The following is a 7,786-nucleotide window of genomic DNA, read 5'->3' on the forward strand; positions in this document are numbered from 1 at the left end:
AATTATAATAACTTATTATAATATAATAATTATAATATATTATAAAATTATAATATAATAATAACTGAAGTTACAATGATACATGCCAAATATAATATTTTTGCTTATAAATATTTGATAAATCGTCAATGTTTGGATTTTTTGATACTCTTAGTGGACAATATCTGAATTTTCTGGACGAAAAAATATTTAAAATATTGAAAAATAGTTTTCAAAAGGAAAACTTTCAAAATATAGATTATTTTGATAGAAAAAATTCAAATTTACAAATCTTAACTGCGTTCATAATACAATTACATACGAATAATTATAAATGATATTTTTAACAATAAATTTAGTTGAAAATCTGCTATGCATGATATGAAAAACTATAAAAAGAAAATTGTTCGCTAATAAATAATTATTAAATTTCTTATCATTGATAATATGATGAAAAATATTTTCATGCATAGAAAATTCTTCATTATTTATATATCGAATCTTATTTTAAATATATTATTATAAATATAAAACGAAGAATAGAATGATATTGTTAAGACAGTGTTTCTTAAAATTTTAAGATCATACTTTCTAATATCTTTGTGTATATTATAGCACTCATTTTTGTAGCAATCATTTTTTTAGTGAGAAGATCAACTTATATATACTATATTGTTAAATGAAATATAATAAGAAATAATTAATACGGTTTAATAGAATTTCAATATAATGAATATATAAAATAATATATTAATAATATTGTATTTTGAAGATGAAAATACCTAATGAACACAAAGTCTTAAATAATAACAAATATTATAATTTTTTTGATAATGAAATATAATTAAGATCTTATCTAATATTCAAATTTCAGTTATTCTTTTTAATTTGTGAACATAAAGAAAAAAATTAAATTGATAGATTAAATTTTAATTTAAACAATATTTATTTTAATTATTTATTTTACAATATCATAATGTTTAATACACGAATATATATTATATGATATATAAACTTAATAAGAAAATAAATAAATAATATTTTAATACGTTTTTCTTTTATATAGAATTCTATATATAGAATTAATATATTCATGAGCTATTTATAAAAGATTTCAAAGCTTAAAATAAACACAAAGCAAAACATTCTAATATATAAGAATTCTGAAACTTATTTATTAATAATTTAAATTAAATAATAAAATGAAATAAAAAAACTTTAATAATTTAAATTAATTTAAATAAAATAAGATGGAAACCGTTTTGTCTCTATCATAATATAGTCTCATTCTTTTCATTTAACTTTGCTTATTACTTAATAAATAAATCTCAATTTATTTTTGTATATTAATTTTTATGTTTATTTTGATTTTTAAAATCGAAAATAACCTATAAATAAAATAATATCCTATATTACAAAACTTTTTTACTTTTCTAATAGTTTTACATTTTTTATACTTTTCTTCTTTTTATATTATAGTCATCGAACAAAATCATTGGAAGATGTGAACAAATAGATAATATCTTGGAATCATTTGAAATTAAAAAAAATTATAAAAAAACTTTTTTCCAAGTTGCACAAAAATTAATTATATCTAACACAATAATGATAAGTCTTATCTTGTTAAATTGATATTAATATATTATTATATATTATATATAAAATATGTAATGATATATTCCTTGATTTCTTATAATTTATTATAATATTACCAATAATGAATGATTATATTATTAATAAATTTAAAAAATATCGATTTCATAAATAAATTTAACTTTATTAATTTTCCATTTTATTTATATATAACAATATAAATAATTGTAAATTCATTCATATTTTTACAATTTTTTAAAAATAAAATAGAAATTGAAAAATTCTTATTTATTTCAGAATATGATATATAAGAAAAATAACGTAATAAGAAAAAAAAATATAAAGAAATCCTCCTAAATCTGAAGAAAAAAAAATTTTTTTAAATTTCATTTTAAATTATTTGTAATAAAGTTAATGTGTGATTTTAATATCCATATATTTAGTTTTATATAGTTTTTTCTTACATTTACATTTAATTTATTTATTTTTTTGATTATTTTTTATTTGTAATGAAGCAGTCACTAACATAGTAATTAAATTATTTAGAGTTTCTTTTATTATCTCTGTTCAAGTGAATTCTATATATTCTTTTAATTTCTGCAATATGATTTTAATTTTTTATTTTTCTTGACCATAATACTATCTCTTATCAAAACACAAAATTATATTTTAATTAAATTATCATTTTTTTGTAAAATTTAAAAAAAAATGTTTGGTATTTCAGATTTAAGAAACGCAAAAAAGTGAAACTTTAACATCTCTAATTGAGGAATGAATTTTTTATAAAAGAAGTTGTCACTAGAAAATATGAAAAAACAAAAAATATTAAAAATCATTATTTAATTATAATGATTATCTAATCAAAACATATTAATATATAAATTTATATTAATATTGTGATATTTTAGCTAAAGAGCTAACATACAGAAAATGATTGAAAATTTTAATTTATAGATTTCTTTTTTTTTAAATTATTTAAAAAAATTTGACTTATAATGAATTAGGAAGTTCTTATATTTCCTTATTCCATTTCCAAAGAAAAATTTCATTAAAGTTAATAGATTATTTATGTTTTTTGTATTTTATTTATATATTTGGAAGTATTCCTTTTTCTTCTATTAATAATAAAAAAAAATTACTAGACTAATACAAATGATAATATTAATATAATTTTATTTTAATTTATTTCTTTTCTTTTATTTATTAAAATTATATTCATTTTGAGACTCTTAAACTTTTACGTGAACGTAAGTATATATTATACATATTATATCAAATTCTATTAGGTTTAATAATGCAATTTTCATTAGTGCTTTGTGCTCTTTATAAAACATATTTTTATTTAAAATCAACTTGTCAGAAGCTTTATCAAACGAAGGAATTGTAGGATTTTTAATATGCGTTTTTCTACATTCTACAAAATTTTTTTTTTAATAATCATTGTACTATCTTTTATCATGAGATAAGATTGTTATTATTTTTTTAATAAAAGAAGAATTAATATAAAAATTAATATAATAAGAATTATAATAAAAATTAATATAATAATATATTAATATATTATAGAGAGAAAGCATTTGTTTCGAAAATTGGAAATTTGTCACTTAGATAATTAGAAACGAAGTAAGGATATATTTATGCAGAAGTTAAATTTAAATTTATTTTTGATAAAAATTCTTTTCTAATTTTCATAATTGATATGTATTACAAAAATCATCATTTTGAATATTTCCTTCATATATCAATTGATGATTTTAATTTTCGAATTTACAAAATATTTTTAGTATTATATTATTGAATTCTGTTTATACATGATGTTAAAAAATTATTTGTCATTGGCTATTAATTAAAAAGTAATTATACATCTTCGAATTAATAGAAATTCATTAAAAAAAGTGATTACAAAATGAACTTTAAACATGATTTTGAAATTTTTTTCTTTTTATTATATCGTATAACATTCGTCAAAAAACAAAAATCTCAATTGCAAATCTTCTTGATAAATTTTTATACTCATTTAAATTCATTTATTTGTAAAATATTTGTTTATAAAATGCTTCTTTTTACGAAATATTACTAGAATATTTTTTTTACAAATAATATGTTTATAAAATAATTTTTTTATATTTAATTTTTTTTTTTAAATATTTACGAAATGACTTTTTTATTTAGAATTTAAAAATTTTAAAATGTTATATCCTATTGATAATACAGAAGAAAACTTTTTGAATTCATGAAAAATATATCGTATGACAAAAGACTACCATGAGTAAAATTAATATCAAGTCTATGCGATTTTCAATGATTGAATAAATAGTTTCGAAATATATTTGAAATATTGTTAATTCTGGAATTGGATTTCTTCACAATTTGTTTAATTTAAGTTTAATCTTAATTTCTGTCAAAGAATATAGTATAGTAATATATTGAATTTATAAATAATCGTTTGTTGAATTTTGTATGATCATGGATTTCTTTTCTTCATGAAATTTAATGCATTTAATTTAATGATTAATGCTGCTTAAATTTTTTAAGGAATAAACACAGTTTATGAACAGTTATTCTTTCTTATTTTTTAATTATGAAACTGATCTACTCTCTGTAATCTTGAAACTACTTGTTTAATTTTAAAATAATTAAAAATTAAAATATTAAAAATAAATATCAATTTAGTATTTTAACATCTTAAATTTTAATGTATTGCGGTATATTTTATAAATGAAAATTTTTTCTAATATTAATAGCAGCATGTGTAACATTTAAAAGTAGTCTAATATTTTAAAAAATATTGCATATGTTACATATATCTTATATATGTACATATACTAAATATTGTCCATGTATATGAATTTGTAACAATAAATTCATCAATATGTCATCGTTCTTTATTTACTATTTTTATAAACATATTGTAATAGTTGGTATTCAAAATACGTAATAGATGAATAATGAGGTTAATCTCGTTATTATTGTAATTTGGTCAATGTAATTTTGATCATTCAATATAATTTTATATTTTAGTTTTGTATTTCGTAAATTTGAATAAAATATAAATAATCATAAAATGCAAAAACTTATTAAGAATAGATACTACAATATATTTAGTGATATTTATTCATATAACTGTCAATATTATTTCATTTTTTATGTATTTTTGATATCAACAATCACAATGATAGAAACAATAAATTAACAGCGATTACATACTGATATTACGAATACTTTATTATAGGTAGATACATAAAAATTAAAATTCAATAATAATAATAGTAATAATTTTTTGTAAATATGTTAAAAATTATAAATTAGCTGCAATCCAAATCATAATCATAAATTACAATTCTTGAGATATAAGTTTCAATCAAACTATCACATATTTCTTTCAATATAATAATTGTTTACAAAATATACAGTAACATTATAATATGTTTATAAATAAACTATAAATCAATAGTAAATGAGATGAACATAATATAGTATATTATTAATGAATGTATTTTTAGAATATATACTATATATTATATATATATATATATATATATACTATATATTATACTATATATTATACATATATATTATCTTACAATTTCGTTATTATTTCTAAGAGAAATTATTATATATTAAATATAATATAATTATTATATATATATATGGCAATAATTATTATATAATATATGGCAATAATATAATTATTATATAATAATGTAATAATTAATAACATATAATTGTATAATTATATAATAATATAATATCAATAATATTAATTTTTATTAATATAACTATTACTATCCTTATATCTTTATAAAATTTGTTCACTTCGAAAATATCTCTTTGGAAAAATTAAAAACTATTTCATTTTGTAATTTTTGTGCAACTTTTATATATTTTTATTCTATTGTTGTTATATTTTATCTAATTTAAAAAAAACTTAAATTTAAACCTTAAAAATAAATTGAGCCCAATCGGACATATATTATATATAGGAATTTTTTCATTGTCATTTTAATTTACTATAATTTAGTGATTTATTATAATTTATTATAATTTATTCACAACTTTTCAATTCCATATTTTTAAACACTTTATATATCTTTATATAATATCTTTATAAATCTTAATTGATTATAAAGATTGTCAACAAATCTTAGTTGATTATGTAAAGGGATATCATTCATATTCAAATATTTTTGAAAATATTAGGTTTTATAGTTTATATATTTGTGCTATAATAATTGTATATTCAAAATAAATTATATATTCTGATCTTATTTAAAATATTCATTTTATTTTTTGATTTTATTTTAATGTTTTTCTTTTTTTTTTATTTGAAATATTAGATGCTACATAAATATTTTTAGATTTTTCGAATATAAATGATGTTCATTTGAAATCAAAGACATAAAGACATTTAAAGAATGAGAGTTAATAACAATAATAATTTTAGAATTTAAAATTTAAAATTTGCTGTTGGTTGTTATATTCTTAATAACAGGTTGTTAACAATGACGAATTGAATAATATACAATTTGATTATTTACATAAAACTTTGAACTTTGTTTCAGTTTTTTGATAATATAATAACTTATTTGATTGTACAAATAAGTTCATCATCAATTTTGATACTCTTAGGCAAAATCTCTGAAGATTAATAATTTATTAATGCTAAAATCATGATTTGCGATTACATTTCATAGCATATTACATTATTGTAATAAAAAAATTGTTAAAGAAAAAAGTATTGGGACATAGACAAAGTATTGGATAATATTAAATACTTGTAAAATTGTAGTTATATACTTTACAAAAATTTGTTTTAAATATTTTATATAACTATTTCATTATTAATACAATATTAAGTTTATAATAATATAATTATATAATTTTATATAATTATAAAATTTTCTGGAAATTATTATTTATCATAAATTTATCAAAATTTTAATATATGCTACATTTTATTTTAAAAATATTAATTAATATTTTAACAAATTAATTAATGTATTAATTTAAGTATTAATTAATGCATTTAAAATAAAAATCTTAATATGAATACTAAAAAATCATATGCTTCATTAATACATATTATTATAATTAATTAATATTATAATGAGATATTTACTTTACGAATATTTAAATCAAAAAGACAATTAGAATATGATTAGAATATAATATACGCTGGTATATGCATTACTTCATATTCATTATTTCTAAAAAACGCAATTTACAAAAATTGGCGTGCATGAAGAGCTCAATTTTAAAATAATTTCATATATATACATTATATGTGCCATAATTTTTATAATTCTTGGAATATTGAATAAACGTAAATATTTTTAAACTATAATTATTCCTATTATCTATTATAATTATCCTATTATCTATTATATTTCTAATTATATATAATAATAAACTAATAATAATAAACTAATAACTAATTAAACAAAATAAACATACTCGAAGAAAATTTTTATTTTTAATCGATATATATAGTAATGTCCATTTTACGTTCCCAATAATAAATTCCCAATAATGAAGCATATTGATTTTTTGTTAATATTTATCTTCATTGCTACTAATTCTTCTAAATAAAATATCAAAGAATGTTGAATAAAATAAACTAAATTTAATTCTTGAATTGATTTTTTATTTGATTTCTTTCATTTAAAATTAATTTGCAAAAAAAAATTATTATTTATTTATTCAAATTGTACATATTATAGACATTATTTTAATTAATTTTAATCATAGATTATAATTATTATACATATATAATACATATAATACAATATATATATATATATTTATATATATATAATACAATATTATACATATATATATATAATTATATACATAAGCTGTATTATTATAATATGATTATTATACCATTATTTTAGTAATATAATATATAACATTAAGAAAAAAATTTTAAAATGCAATATAATTATTTACTATATCGTTAAAACATATTATCGAATAAATTATATTTTACGAAAAATTACAAATATCGTATCTCAACTCAAATGTTAATATTATATAATTTTATTATAAAATTATTTTGTTTATAATTTAAAATTTAAAGAAATACTAAATTTTTATCGAATGCTGATAATTAAACTGTAAAAAAAAATTATATTTATAATTTTGTAAAAGATAATTAATCTCAGAATCATATTAATCCAATCTAAATGGACTTTTAAAAAGAGAAGCTTCCACT

Source organism: Apis laboriosa, unplaced genomic scaffold (assembly GCF_014066325.1).
Source record: "Apis laboriosa isolate Shangri-la unplaced genomic scaffold, ASM1406632v1 scaffold38_cov145, whole genome shotgun sequence".
Lineage (NCBI taxonomy): Eukaryota > Metazoa > Arthropoda > Insecta > Hymenoptera > Apidae > Apis > Apis laboriosa.